The following is a 16,799-nucleotide window of genomic DNA, read 5'->3' on the forward strand; positions in this document are numbered from 1 at the left end:
GACAGCCGCGCGCTCACCACCCTCCCACCCCTTCGACAACCCCCGTTTTCTACCTGCGAGAGCGAGTCGGAGCGACTCCCTACCCGACAACTTACACGCGATAGTTTCTGCGCGAAAGTGTGCGCGTTCCCAGCGTTCCGAAGCCTGACGAGAGAGCACCCCTGCTCTCGCTCTGTCTCTCCGTTCTCTCCATGCACACAAACAGAAACACACGCTCGCGCGCGCGCATACACGAGCGTATACCTGCGGCCCCGTAGCATAGTGTGCCCATAGACCTGCGTCTATGCGTGTACACCTGCGCCGCCTGCACCTGTACGGCCTGTGCACGGCGGCGAGCTGTACCTGCTCGTGTCCTTGCACGCGACGCTTCAACCGTGTGCGCAACCACCCCCGCAACAACCACCTCGCGCTCAATCCCGCCCCACCGCTACGCCGTGCCTGTTCGCTGGCCTCCCGGAGGCCGACTACGAGTTCAGGTGCAACTCGGCTCGCAGGGAAACGTGCACCTGCAACGACCATTCTCGTCGCGGAGGCTCGCCGCTCGCTCCGGCTACCCTCCTCGACGGTCCGGCGTGTCTCCGAGTTTCCTACCCCCGCCGATCTGCTCATCGATCTCCGGTCTCTCTCTCACTCGCGCGCTCTCACTCTCCCTCTCTCTCTCTCTCTCTCTCTCACTCGCGCGCTCTCACTCTCTCTCTCTCTCCTACTCTCTCTCTCACTCGCGCGCTCTCACTCTCTCTCTCTCTCTCTCTCTCCCTCTCTCTCTCTCACTAGCGCGCTCTCACTCTCTCTCTCTCTCCCTCTCTCTCTCACTCTCTCTCTCTCTCCCTCTCTCTCTCACTCGCGCGCTCTCCCTCTCTCTCTCTCTCCCTCTCTCCCTCTCTCCCTCTCTATCTCTCTCCCCCTCTCTATCTCTCTCTGTCTCTCTCTTTCTGTCTCTCTCTTTCCTGCGTACACGTGTTTCTTTTTATACTGCGAGATCGGTTTATTCGATTTATCCGGCCCGCGGAAAATCGAGCGATGGCCTGCTTTCGCGGGACCCCGAGGTCCGAGCTGTAACCGATGTGCGACCGCCCTGCTTTTATGGATTTGCGGGATTTGATCTTTGGTGCGTCGCGACGGGCCGATTGGCAGTGTTCCGAGGTGCTCGGGTATGTGCTGGATAATTCGATCGCGACTGGGAGGAGCTATTTGATGTTTTCGAATAAACGGTTTTGGGAGATTGTTTGCTTGGTATTCTTGTGCCGTGTCGCTGTTGAACGGAGGAGCGTGAACGGAGAAGCGCAGAGTGATTTCGAGAATGTTTTGTCGCGGTGAAAATTGAAGGGTCGCGTACGTCGATATCTTTTTATACGATGTATTTAATTAATAGTATTGATATGCTGTATATATGCTGTACATATGTGTATGTAGGTAAATATGCTGTACATATATGTATATGATATGTATAATATAATATAATAATATATATGTATTATAACAATATACTGCACAATTTGGACTTTACGATATACGAGGTATACAAAAAATTCAGTAAGTTCGTTCGCTATGAGATATGTTTCGCTGTTCGTTTCGAATATTCGACTGGAGACTAAAGTAACGGAAAGGAGTCTATTGGAACGCAATCGATATCTAGTGTTCGCGAAAACTAACACCATGTTGCAGCGAATAAGAAGACTTACGTCGCATCTATTTGTTAAAATTATTGTGTACGCGACGGATGCTAGAGACTGCGCTTAAAATTGACATGCTCTTCTTAGGAATTGTTCGTATAAACGAGGACCTGCCCACGTGACTCTTCATAGTTTTCCCAAAGTTCGAATTGTTATAAATTTTTGCGCTATTTGTGTATGGATTAAAAAATGCTAAATTAACACTAGATTTACAGCTGTTTCATATTAGTTTATAAAAGTAACAATAAGACACTTATTCTGATTTTTAACTAGTGTTATTATAGAATTTGTCGTAAGTAACATATAAATCGAATAAATAACTCATAAATGTATCTTTACGATACGAATAATCGTAAATTAAAAAATTAGAGATCCGTCATTTTGACGGGTTTCGTAAATCTAGTGTTCAAATATTTTAAGTACACCAGTCAACGTATACAAAAACATGAGCCTGTTTTCTAATATCCAACAATCGAGGCACGAATTGTTTAACATTGAATTTTACGATGCTCAGATAAACCGAATAAAATCTTGCACTCGAGAACTTTAAAAGGTTATCACCTAATAGCAAAAATAATGTTCCCAGCATATAGAACTCGAAGAATTGACGTTTAGTAACGAAAGACGGTTTTCCAGGCCTCGGTGAGCTGCATCGTTGCGTTTACGGACGCGCGTATGCAATTATGATACGCAACAGCGATACGATACGAATGTACGAAACAAATCGAATCGCAGCTTTGGATTGGTCGGATCCGGTCATTGTTGAACTTAACGGAATCTACTGGAAATGAACGCAGCGATAATCTTGATATTGGAAGCTCACAATTAGTTTCAGCTAGCTGTTCAAGCGATGACACAATGCCGAAAGTTTCGAATCTGTTTCGATTTGCTCCGAGATCACCTTGTCTCTAAACCATCGAACTATCGATTTCATCGAAATATTGTGAGAAGATTTATACGGCACTGAAATATTGTTGAAAATTCGTGTTTTCCGGAATCCGTAAAGGGTTTGAACGACGACGACTTCATCGAAATATTGAGAGAAAAGATTTATGCGATGCCAAAATATTGTCGAAAATTCGTGTTTTTTCGGAATCTGTAAAGGGTTTGAATGAGGACGACTTCATCGATTTATTGAGAGATTTATACGACATCAAAGTATTGATGAAAATTCGTGGTTTTTCGGAATCTGTAAAGGGTTTCAACAAGGACGACTTCATCGAGATATTGAGAGATTTCTTCGGCACGGAAACATTTTTGAAAATTCGAGTTTTTCGGAATCCGTAAAGGGTTTGAACGACGACGACTTCATCGAAATATTGCGAGAAAAGATTTATGCGATGCCAAAATATTGTTAAAAATTCGTGTTTTTCGGAATCTGTAAAGGGTTTCAACAAGGCCGACTTCATCGAGATATTGAGAGATTTCTTCGGCACGGAAACATTTTTGAAAATTCGAGTATTTCGGAATCCGTAAAGGGCTTGAACGAGAACGACTTCACCGAAATATTGAGAGAAGATTTATACGATACCAAAATATTGTTAAAAATTCGTGTTTTTCGGAATCTGTAAAGGGTTTCAACAAGGACGACTTCATCGAGATATTGAGAGATTTCTTCGGCACGGAAACATTTTTGAAAATTCGAGTATTTCGGAATCCGTAAAGGGTTTGAACGAGAACGACTTCACCGAAATATTGAGAGAAGATTTATACGATACCAAAATATTGTTAAAAATTCGTGTTTTTCGGAATCCGTGAAGGGTTTGAACGAGAACGACTTCATCGAGATATTGGGAGAAAATTTCTTCGGCACGCAGACGTTGTTGAAAATTCGAGTTTTTTTCGGAATCTCTAAAGGGTTTGATCGCGGATATTACCCGGCGTGGCACGCAACAGGAGCGCAATCAAGAAAAACGTTAGGATCAGGCGATGGGAACCTCGAGGTAACCCGATTGCGTCTAACTGGCGCTTTCCTCGTGTTACGCTGGTCGACCAGCTGGCGTTCGTGTCTTCGCTCGTTCACGGTGTTCCGGTGTCCCTGATTTGCCTAATGCAACGTAACGCAGGATGTTACACGGGTCCCCGTGCCAGGCTGCGACCAAGCATCCAGAGCTAAGACGGCTCATTAGGAGATAAGCTTTCTGGGAAAGCGATCGTTCGGCCGATCCGCGAGCCGTTTTACGGCCTGGGAACGACGGGACGAGCGGCGCGTGTCCTATGCCGGCGAGCTTCGATTTTATTAGCCGCTTCCGCGAAAGAATATTCATATTCATGAAACCGATCGGCGGCGCGCACCAGCCGCGACACGCTTGCACGATCCCGAGAACCGCGCGTTTACACCTGCGAGACCGGTCTCGCAAGTTCCGCAAACGGTATGCGCTACACGAAAATGAATCAAAGGCTATCAAACGCTTTTCGCCGGAAACAGATATTGGTTTTCCGCTTGAACCGATGAGATCGCAGGCAGGTCGGACTTTCTAACGATATACACGGTTTCCGGGAGAATTACTGGTGAATTTTAAAGAAAAACGCATCGCTGCAAGTCCGTTTCGTTCTTTGTCGAATGACGCGGCTGAAAATCCGGGCACAGTTTTTGTTCGATCGATGCGATGTTAACAGACGGATTGTTTTTTCTCTGTCGTTCTCGGTTTTCGGGCATTTTTTAAGGGAATTAAGTAAACGCGTATTTTTTTCTTGAAGCGTCGCAGTTTTATTAAATCGACACTATTATTGTTAATGTTTTACAAAGTTTTGTATTTACATGTCCCTTATTAATAAAATATCAATAAAGTATTAATAATAAAATAATAATTATAGTAATATAAATTCAAGCAAAATTCAATAATAATAATTTCAATTCAGTAAATATAATTCAAAAAATCAACGTAAATCTACGTGACCCGTCCGTTAAGCGTTAATCAGTTCTTATAAAAATTTTACAAAGATTTTATAAAACTCTATTACTCTTATTAGCGCTGTCTTAGAAATAGTATACAGCAATATATTAAGGGGACCGGAAAGTAATGTCGTTTCTGCGCATGTCAGTATTCCTTCTTTTTGCATACTAATTTTTGCATACTAAAAATTTGCATACTAAATGAAAAAAAGGTTGTTGATAATGACGGTGATTACATCATTGATTGAAAATAAAAACTAGTTAAAAATTTATCTGTTTGAATTTAGTGTAAACAAACGACATAACTTTCCGGTCCCTCTAATATAATAGTAATGGTCAATCGAAGAACTTTTTGAGAAAATTAACCTTGGAGAATATATTATTTCTGTCAACCCTTAACAGCTGCATTTTCGCTTTTATTTCATTTAAAAAGATCTCGAGTAATAACTGAAAAAATACAAAGTAAAGTTATGACTTTCCGACCGCACATTATCCCCCAACACTTTGACTGCCGCGTTACCAATATACATATATACGTGTGACGGAATGAATTGCTCCGATTTGAAAATGAATTTCTACGTCAATCTATTGTATCCTCCGCTTTGATTAGAAATTTTAATTTCATTAAATAAAATACCTTAACTTCACGACATTTCACATCCTCCACCGAAACCTCCCCTCAATTTAAGACCCATAGAAAAACTAACGCGTCCGAAAAGATGTTGACAAAAGCTTGCAAACGAAATCACCGATCATCCTAAGCGTACACAATTATACTTTCCTCAAAAAGTTCCGCCGTTCGAGCGTTGAAGACGCTTTCCCATTTTCAAAAGAAAAAGTGCACGAAAAACCTTCCTTGGCCGAGCAAGAGGGGTCGCAGGAGGTTCGCAGGAGGAGGGCGGCAGGTGACGGGTCACGTTATCCGGCTTCCGGAAGTAATCCGGCGCGCAATAATGCATTTTTGCCATACCGCGGCGCGCATTAATGCGTCCAATACTCGCGCGGCGTTCGGCGTACGTGTTCGCACGTGTTCGGCCGTGTGGCCTCGCGAGCGCCGCGCAATTGCGCTCGTATGCATTGCGTGCATCTTATCCGTAAGTTCGGCTCGGGCCAATATTGGTGTCCGTAGTTATTGCGGCCGGGCTGTGTACGTGGCTTCCGGTCGGCACGTATTCGTCCGTGCGTGCGCTTGGCCGAGCCCGTGTGTCTCGCGCGTGGGTGTAACGCGACGCGGTTGCCGGCGTTGCACGGCGTTGTTGCACGGCAGTTCGTGGAAGCGGCGAGGCACGAGCGGATCCGAGGGATTCCGAACGGCGGAGCCCCCCCTCCCCCGCGCGCGAGCCCGAGAACCCGAGCCGAGCCCGAGAGTCTCGGGTAAACGGGGGTTGGTCGGGGGTTGACCGAGCGGACAGCCCACCAACGACCCTCGTTCCTCGTACGCGCGCCGTTCCTGACCTCGTTTCGCTCGGTTTGTCGAGGTCGGTTACGCGGAAATACCCGCCGGGCCCCGTCCGACGGATACACCGGCCGACACGACACCGCGGCGAACTGTCTTAACCCTTAACTGTTTTGTCGCGTTACGATCCCCTCTCGGTTCGCCGACGATCCCCTTGATCCCGGGAATATACTCTCCGGAGGAACGCGCAGACAATCGAACCGACGACGCCCTCCGTCCCCGTCCCTCCCGCCCCGCGTCGCCGATTCCAATCCCGTCTCCGTTTCGATCTCCAAGCTTTGCCAACTGCTCCGGAGATTTCACCGCGGTGGGATTCGCGGCGCGCGCGAACCCCGGGACCCCGTGTAACGACGGATTCCGACGGACGCCGGTCCGGGGATTCGGGTCGACGAAACTATGTTGAAATAATTGCCCCGGAATCGACACGGCGACGCGTGATCGATAATCGGAACGGCGCGGCGGACGGAACGGGCCAACACGGTTCGTCGGCTATTCGACCCGTCCCTTCGAGTCCCCCGGATGTCCGAGGACTTTGAAGAACTGACAACGCGATGTCCTTCGCGCCGTCTGCTAGTTGCCGCCGCTTGTTCCCGGCTGATCCGAGGAGCGCGGGAGTTCGCCCGAAGTTGTAAACGCCCCGTCGAAATTCCGAGTTTCCAGGCGGCCGGCTTGAATCATCGATGTACGGTGACGGGACAAAGTATAGTAGTTTTTCGGTAATTCGCGCTTAGATCGCGCACGAAGGTGGACAGTTTGGGGAGAGGAGAGACGATTGTTCGAGCCTCGCAGCTCGTTTCTTATAGTTGTTGACAATTCGTGGCTATAAAAATGAACCGCAAGGCTCGAATAATCGTATCTCCTCTTCCAAAATTCGGAAGAATTCGGACTCGCGATTTCGGACTCGCACGGTACCAGCAATTCTCCCCAAATTTCCTTCAGCTTGTAAACAAAGATGGACAATCGGTTATTCGAGCCTCGCGGTTCGTTTTTATAATTACGAATTGTCGACAACTGTGAAAACGAGATGCAAGGCACGAATAATCGTATCTTCTCTTCCGAAATTGTCCATTTTTGTGCGCAATCTGAGCGTCGATTAGGGAGACATTACTGTTTCTGGCGTCGAATCGTGGCATGTGGCCTCCAAATTGCCTTCGAATCATGGAAAAAATTAGAAATAAAAAATTTAAGTCATTTTATTCTATCGCATTAATGTACACCGGAAATGAGGGCCGCTGCCTTTTTTTGCCGACTGCCCCGAGTTTCAATATAAGTCGCGAGGCACGAAGAATCGCGACTTAGCATTCTCGGATCTGCCGGTTTCAATTGCGACAGTTAGGGAGACATCACTGTATAGTAATTTTTCGGTAATTCGCGCTTAGATCGCGCACGGAAGTGGACAGTTTGGGGTGAAGAGAGACGATTATTCGAGCCTTGCATTTCATTCTTATGGTTGTTGACAATAAAAAAAAGACGAGTCGCGAGGCTCGAATAATCGTATCTTCTATTCCGAAATTCTACACTTTTGTTTACAAGCTGAAAAGCAAATTGGGGAGAATTTTTCTACGATATGTACGAACGTATGAAATAAATATAAAACATAAAATAATAATTAGGGAGATGACATCTTTTGAAACGCGATTACTTTTTTCAAAACTCCGATTACTTTGTTACGGTTCCTTAGTCGTTTGCTCACAGTCAGACCTGTTCTTGTGCGGCCTTTTTTATGCGACTTTTTTGTGCGATTTGTGTTACGCGATTTTTTTATGCGCTACACGAATACAGTCGAACCTGTTTTTGTGCGGTAAATAGGGACTGCAGAAAAAAAAACACTCGAAAAAAGTCGCATCCAAAAGACTGTACAAAAACAGGTTTGACCTTTTTATTTACAGGCGTCCGCGTAAATAATTAACACTAGCTTTACGGAGCACAAAAAACAGTCTTTTATATTAGTTTATAAAAGTAACAATCAGACGTTAATTCTGATTTTTAACAAACGTTATTGTAACATTTGTCGTAACATATAAATTGAATAAATAACCTATAAACGATACGAATAATCGTAAATGAAAAAATTCGTGACCCGCCATGTTGACGGGATCCGTAAATGTAGCGTTAATCGTATCGAAGCGTATGTTCGACTATAGAAAAGAATCAATGTAACCAACTTATTTCTATGCTGTATTTGTTCCTCTCCTCGCGGTACAAACTCTTGAATTCGTAACTCGGTTTGAAATTAGCAGCGGCACGCGACGTAAGCGGAGGATTCTAATTTAACGTAAAAATTAAAAATGTACCCCTTGCTGAAACGGAATGAAATAGTGTAAACGATAAAAAACGAGCGATATTTCTTTAACAGATATTCCTGATACATTCTTCATGGACGGTGTGGTGCTAAACTTGAGATTCTAATTGAAACGACTGATCCAACGAGAGTAGCAGCGTTGACCCGTTCCCGAAACGTTCTCGGCGTCGGATATAGAACTCGCAGGCGGCGTACCAGTTAACAGAACGAAGCGAAACGGTTCGTCGCGTTGACCGGCCCGGAAGTTACCAGTTTTTCCTCGACGAGCAATCTTGACTAAAAATCAATGAGAGCCGATGCATGCTCCGCCGTTTCTGCGCCCCGAGACCGTCGCATCAATGTTTCATCGATCCATCATCGTCGCTCCGGCCGGTTGCAATTTTAACAAACACGACCGCGTTTAGGGGCCCCGACTTGCCGGGGGGTCCTTTAAGCGTTCCCGCGGATGAATATGAATAAAGGATCGACGGCCGAAGTTGGCCGGTGAATCGAAAAGGGAGAGGACCCGGCGCAAAGTTTCGGGGGTTGCAACGTGCCATCGCGTCGCGACGACGCTCCGGCCGATGGGGCTGCCGTCGCTGGCCGTGTTATCGACCGTGAATCAAACATTATCAATTAGGAAGAGCGATTGCCGCCGGAATCCACGGGCGACGAACGATCGAGATGCGCCGCGCAACGCAGCGACAAACGCTGTTATTAATTCCCGCCCGGGCATTACCGAAAATTCGATAACCCGCCGAGCCGCTGAAAAACGCACCCCCAGCTGCGCGATTCTCGCGAGGCGTGCTGCATTCCGACGGACACTTCCATTTGTTCTCTTAGCACCAGATCTTGGCAACTAAGTAATTGCCGATTTGTTCAATGAAATAAAAAATTTTTTTTTACTTGCAACGAAGTTTAACACGTTCCGTGCCACGTGTACCATCGATGGTACACGCTTGCATGTTTACTTAGTGAACTGAACAAATTGTTTACAAGAAATTTAGAACCGAAGAATCAATTTCCACCCCAAGAATGGGCGTTGATAAGTTTTTGTTACGTTGTTATGTGTACGAGAATTAATAATTGCACGTAATACATCAAGTTTTAGTAAAATATCAAAGTGTGAAGATTCGAGTAAAAAAAGCTCGGCACGGAACGTGTTAATCTGTAATGTATTTTCCATTTTGTTCGATGACCTTTTGCCATCTCTCCGACAACTTGAAAATTCCACGCTCGTAGAAAGTCTGATCCTTTTCGGCCAAAAACTGAGTTAAGTGAGATTTTACAGCGTCGTCATCGTTAAAAGTTTTACCACGAAGGGAGTTGTCCAGGGATCGAAATAAGTGGTAATCCGATGGCGCGAGATCAGGGCTATACGGTGGGTGTAACATCAATTCCCAAGCAATATCCATCAATTTTTGCCGAGTGGACAAAGACGTGTGCGGCCTAGCATTGTCCTGCTGGAAAATGACACCTTTACGATTGACCAATTCTGCTCGCCTTTCCTTGACCGCTGCATTCAATTTGTCCAGTTGCTAACATTCACGGATAATAAAAAATAACATAATAATAATATCAATAATAATTTTATAATATAACATTTACGGATATCATAAAAATGTGAGTGAGAGACATCTATAACTGAAATCGGCAATTACTTAGTTGCCAACCCAATATATTATCAAAACCTCCTCGTTGAGACTGAAGCTAATCCTTTTATTGGTTTCAATATTAACACTATGCCGTCCGGTTGCACCACGCTGGTGCCATGCAAAAACTATCTGTTGTATGCCAGTGGTACCACTTTGGTGCCATTTTAGAAAACTGAAATAACATTTTAACTATATTTCTTGGGTGTTAAAAAAGTCAGCAAGCTAACTATAGCATTGTGGTCGCTTCTCCTTGACCGCTGCATTCAATTTGTCCAGTTGCTAACATTCACGGATAATAAAAAATAACATAATAATAATATCAATAATAATTTTATAATATAACATTTACGGATATCATAAAAATGTGAGTGAGAGACATCTATAACTGAAATCGGCAATTACTTAGTTGCCAACCCAATATATTATCAAAACCTCCTCGTTGAGACTGAAGCTAATCCTTTTATTGGTTTCAATATTAACACTATGCCGTCCGGTTGCACCACGCTGGTGCCATGCAAAAACTATCTGTTGTATGCCAGTGGTACCACTTTGGTGCCATTTTAGAAAACTGAAATAACATTTTAACTATATTTCTTGGGTGTTAAAAAAGTCAGCAAGCTAACTATAGCATTGTGGTCGCTTCTCCTTGACCGCTGCATTCAATTTGTCCAGTTGCTAACATTCACGGATAATAAAAAATAACATAATAATAATAATAATAATAATTTTATAATATAACATTTACGGATATCATAAAAATGTGAGTGAGAGACATCTATAACTGAAATCGACAATTACTTAGTTGCCAACCCAATATATTGGTTTATAAAAGCGACGATAAGACGTTTCTTCCGGCTTTAAACGAGTGTTATCGCAATATTTTCCGCAAGTGAGGCACGCGTCGAATGAATAACTCATAAATGTATCTTTACAATTTGAACGATCGTAAATTAAAAAGTTAGGGACGCGTCATTCTGACGGGTTCCGTAAATTCAGCGTTAAAGCAGCGGTATAATGCTGTTTCGTGGTAAAAGGTTTTGTCCGCGCCTTCGGTAATCTTGATGCGATTGATTGCAACTCGTCGATATTTCTGTCTCACATCGATAACTCTTGTGCCAAAGTCTCGGCGGAGCTTCCAACGATTCCTTTGCGAATCACAGAGTATCGCCAGCCTATAGTCATGCTTTCCTCGCTGTAAAGACTGATCGTGACGGAATGGCGAATAAATTCTTGCGTGAAATTCGTCGGAATCGCATGTCGTGTACCGAAATATGCGAGCACATAATTTATAACAGTTGATATAACAATAGATGAGGATATATCGTTAACACGTTCCGTGCTGAGCTTTTTTTACTCGAATCTTCACACTTTGATATTTTACTAAAACTTGATGTATTACGTGCAATTATTAATTCTCGTACACATAACAACGTAACAAAAACTTATCAACGCCCATTCTTGCGGTGGAAATTGATTCTTCGGTTCTAAATTTCTCGTAAACAATTTGTTCAGTTCACTAAGTAAACATGCAAGCGTGTACCATCGATGGTACACGTGGCACGGAACGTGTTAATTTGTTCGATTATTCCAGTTTTCCGAGGAAAGCGTTCTCGGTACGGTAGAACCTCGTTTATCGGAACTCGGCAGACTGATACGAATGTTCGGATGGTAAAACGGTTTCTTGGTTGCGGTGAAAGGCCGGATAATTGAAGGACTATATAATCGAGATTTTACTGTACGCCGAAAAAAGCCACGTTTGTAATAGCTTAACCCTTTACCCTACAACCACGTCTGGAAGATGTGGCCAGATAATCGGGCCAGAAATGATTATCACGTCTGAGAGACGTGGCCAGATAATCGGACCAGAAATGATTATTACGTGTGAGAGACGTGGACAAATATCGGGCCAGAAATGATTATCACGTCTGAGAGACGTGGTAAAATATCGGGCCAGAAATGATTATCGCGTCTGAGAGACGTGGCCAGATAATCGGACCAGAAATGATTATTACGTGTGAGAGACGTGGACAAATATCGGGCCAGAAATGATTATCGCGTCTGAGAGACGTGATCAAAAAAAGGGCCAGAAATGATTATCACGTCTGAGAGACGTGGTAAAATATCGGGCCAGAAATGATTATTACGTGTGAGAGACGTGGACAAATATCGAGCCAGAAATGATTATCGCATCTGAGAGACGTGATCAAAAAAAGGGCCAGAAATGATTATCACGTCTGAGAGACGTGGTAGAATATCGGGCCAGAAATGATTATCGCGTCTGAGAGACGTGGTCGAAAAAAGGGCTCTCGTTAGACTAAAGGATACGTGTTTAGTGGTTTTTTATTTTTCGTCAATTAATTGTTTAATTAATAGCTAAAGGATGTGGCGCAAAAACAAGCTCGATGCGTGCTGCGATCTTCGATTGTTTTCAGCTTACACGAAGGTCGATCGATTTCGGTGAAATTTTTTATTTGTTTTCGGCTCGGATAACGAAGTGAAAAAAACAAGAGCTTTTTATTTTCTCTTGTCACTCTAAGCAATAGCAACCTTTAAAAAGAACATTCTAGTTATGGTCTAATAAACTGGTCGCTCTCTCATCAAAAAAAAAATTCAAGTCGTTCAATCCAATTCTAAGAAAGTTATTGCGTTCTGAAAACTGTCCAAATATTACCAGAAATCGCTGTATTTACATTCCGTAAGAAGTTGGCGATTGGCACAACTTCCGACGTTTCGCGTAACCGTGAAAAGCTTGACGCGTGACCGATCTTGTTATCGTTGTTCGTGGCACGCGTTCTCGAAGCTTAATCCTTAAATGCATGATATTTTGTTTTGAATTTAAAAAAATCGTTTTTTATAGGAATGTAGTCATAGGTTGCGTAAAAAATAAATGAAAAAATCTAGGTAATGATATTGAGTATTTATTTTGAAAAAAAGTTGTACGTAGACTTTTGGCAACAATACGCGTTTATTACTAAAATTATTGTACACGTAAACAAATGGCCAAAAATCTGGCATATATCCAATATAATCTTCAAATGCAACATCAAACATTCATAGCTTACCTGACAACAGATGAGAAGTAATTTTTTTCAATTAGATAAATCACTCCTTTATAGGAAACTCGAAAAAAGAAAATCTCTCTCCAAGTAACACATCGAAGGTTATCACCCACCACATTCAAATGTCAAAAAACATATAACTTACTCGCCAAAAGTAATGTCGAGTCTTTTCTTTCACGCATGGTCTATCGTCTATTGTTATCAACGTCTGTTCGGAAACGCGCATACACAGGTTTTTGAATAAAATTCAGTGGAACCGGAATGTAGACAATTGGCAACAATATACGTTTAACCCGAGAAAGATAACCTACGTCGCAGAGGCGCCTGCGAAGACTGTTGATTTTTGTTAATTTTTCATAGAGGTCTAGTGATTTAAGTTTAAAATTACTTAAAATATAAAAAAATATAATATAAATGCATTTTATTTTTACAATAATGCCAAACCTTTAAAATGACTAGATTCACTTAAATAAATATCCATTGTTAGTATAAAATTGACGCCTTAGAAAAGCATGCGCCTCTGAAGCGTATGGTTATCTTTTACGTACGTTGTCATATGGTTATCTTTCTAGGGTTAAGGGTTAAATCGTATGACAAAGGATTAAAATTCGTAAAAGACGTATCTCGCAAAAAGAGTGTCTCTGCCAAGAGCATCCTTATCGGAAAGAAACAACGAATGAATTATAAGTTTATTCGCAGTGAAAATACGCATGCGAAGCGATCAATCGAGTCACCGACGGAGGGTGCCAGCAGGGTCGTTCGAACAGTCCGCGCGGCACTAAAAAGCAAAAGCCGGAAACGGGCCCGTTCTTTCGGCGTACGGTTGCCGTTAAAAGGCGACACAAGAGGGTAAGACGATGGAGAGCAGGCCGCACGCTCCGGCGGACAATTATGAGGATGCTAACGAGTCGGTCGGTTCGAGTAGTAAAGCAAAATTGCTGGTCGGACGGAACGCTCGGAGGGTGAATAGAACAAACCTCTGCGCTGGTCGGACCTGGTGTACACTCGTTGGTGGAAGTTGTGCGATGGTCAAACGGGCCACGTCGGTTTCCCGAGGAGCACCGGTCAGCACTTATACGAATAATCAGCCGAGGAAGTTTCTGCACATCTCGTTGCGGAGGATACATAAGCGGATTCTTAAACCGGCGGCGTTAATTAGGATCTAACGGAGCCACGATGGCGCATTGATTCTGCACAAATAATTATAGTAAATTCTCCCGTGTAAATCGACGCTCAGATTGTACACGAAAATGGACAATTTGGGAACAAGAGATACGATTGTTCGAGCTTTGCGGCACATTTTTATAGTTGCCGATTGTTAACTATTATAAAAGCGAAGCGCGAGGCTCGAATAAATCGTACATCATCTTCTCAAATTGTTTACTTTCGTGCGCAATCTGAGCGTTAATTGAGGAGAATTTTTCAAGACGATTGCACGAAGCATAAATTAAGTTAAAATAGATTGTTTCTTCTAATAATTTGAACGAGTTGCAAATGGTGTAACGATGTTACTAAATTGTCTGTTAACGAATTATCTATTATTAAATCGATTGTTATTAAACGTCTCGAACATTTCATATTTCGCCTATTCATTTTTCACAGAAATGCGTAAAATCCGCGGTCTAGTTATTATACTTGCCGGAAACCGATTAGAGTACGCGACAACCATCGCAAAAATTCATCCACAACCAATCGGAAGAAAAATCGAACTGACAACGAACACGATATAATAAAGAACGATCGCTTCGCGACAAAACGCGCGATATTTCGACATTCGAGAACGCAACAGTTAGGATAGATCGAGATACACGATTCATCGAATCGATGATAAAGACTGGAAAAGAACAACGATTGCTGTACATTAGCCTATAAAAGTGACGAGATCGAAGTCAATTAGCCCTTCGCACTCGAGCGGTGACACCGAGGCACCGCTAAAATTGTTAGCTCACGTTCCAAGATAATTTTTCTATCAACGAAGTTTAAATTCAAGAAATCGTTGAAAGCGCGACTGTCGTCACAAGTCATCGCAGGACTCAATTTCATACGCGTAAAATGCACTTCGTCGTGTAAAATGGAAATACCATAAGTCGGAAAAATGATTTTAGATTTACGGTTAAAATGGCTTCGAGGGCAAAGGGTTAAATTCTGTAAAGTATTATATATATTATATATATAATAATTATTATTATTATTATATTATTATATAATATATATATATATATTTCGAGGGCAAAGGGTTAAATTCTGTAAAGTATTATATATATTATATATATAATAATAATAATATTATTATTATATAATATATATATATATATATATTATATAATAATATAATAATAATAATAATTATTATATATATAATCACCGGTTTCTCGTTTTACAATTTCTTGAGAAATATATATATTTCTCAAGAAATAATCCCCGAAGTTTGTAGAATTGTAAAACGAGAAACCGGTGATTTCGGCCGTGTTAAGATCAGCGTTAAAGGAACATGCTATAAGCCGTCGCGGGCAGAAGAAACGGGCGCGAATGAACGATCACCGTCGCGAGAATGAATTCTCAAGCCCGAGCAAACAATTACCGTCGCCGCGGCGAGCAAACCGAACGCCGGAATCGCTGCTTCGGCCCGGTATAATTTCGTTCGGAAACGTTCGAACGATTGCCAGTTCCGTATTTTTTTCGCGAAATCATAAGCGTCCGAATGCCATACGGAGGGGCAGCAGCGTGATTAATGCAGAGTCTCGCTGCTGGTGAATCGACTGTTCCAGACACGGAATCGCAACGAGGCGGATCGAGCGCACGCGAGCCCCCGCCGGCCTGGACAGGGTTGCAAAGCCGGTCGAAATTGCGGGGTCCGAATCGTCGGTGAGTTATCGGCCTCGGAATTGCGGATCGGGAAAAGAAAACCGTGAGAATCGCGTGACGCCCGCCGCGCTGCATATGCCTGCCCCCTCTCCCCCCCGCCTCTGCCGCGGAACATTGTTGCAACGGGGGAGGAGGAGGAGGGGAAAAGGTTGAAAATCGGCCCGATCGTGTGTGCCTCTACGTGTGGAAACGGGTCCCGATTGGCACAGTGTGCGCCGCCCGGCGAGCTTGCGCGCCGCATTGCACGGCTGCAGTCGAGTCATTATGCAGGTACTGCCTGTCACTTCTACTCACCGTAACCGCAGACCGACGTTGACTATCGTCGAGTTCCCTATGCATCCGGCTCTCGACGGTTTCGTCGCCCCGATACCAGGGCGGTAGACCGCTGAATATATTACATCTCGTTTAAACTTGATTTCTAATGCACCCCCAAGTGTCGGGACCGGCTACACTGATTCATGGAATCATCTGGCGCAGGAAACTCGTCAAACGTCAAATATCCAGTTTCATTCGAAATGTGGCCGCTTCTTGCGGAAAATACTGTGAATTCTCCCTAATTCGCGTTCAAATTGCGCAAAAAAGAAATGGAGAATTTGGAGAGAGGAGATACGATTATTTATTAGTCTTGCGGCTCGTTTTTATGGCTACCGATTGTCAGCAGCTATAAGAACGAGATTAGGGAGAAATTACTTTATGGACTTTAATATCTCGATTCCATCAGTTTTGTGCATGATAAAATTAGGATAATATCAACCGATCAACTGTTCAGTTTCAAATCAAACGGAATAATATTATATCAATATTATGTTGTCGTTATTGTATATATATGTACATTATACAAATATATGTTTTGTTGTTTCAGTTTCGAATTTTGTCTGTAAAACTACAACGTCGTTCACCATAATGCTTAAAGT

The sequence above is a fragment of the Megalopta genalis genome, chromosome 7 (genome assembly GCF_051020955.1).
Source record: "Megalopta genalis isolate 19385.01 chromosome 7, iyMegGena1_principal, whole genome shotgun sequence".
Classification (NCBI taxonomy): domain Eukaryota; kingdom Metazoa; phylum Arthropoda; class Insecta; order Hymenoptera; family Halictidae; genus Megalopta; species Megalopta genalis.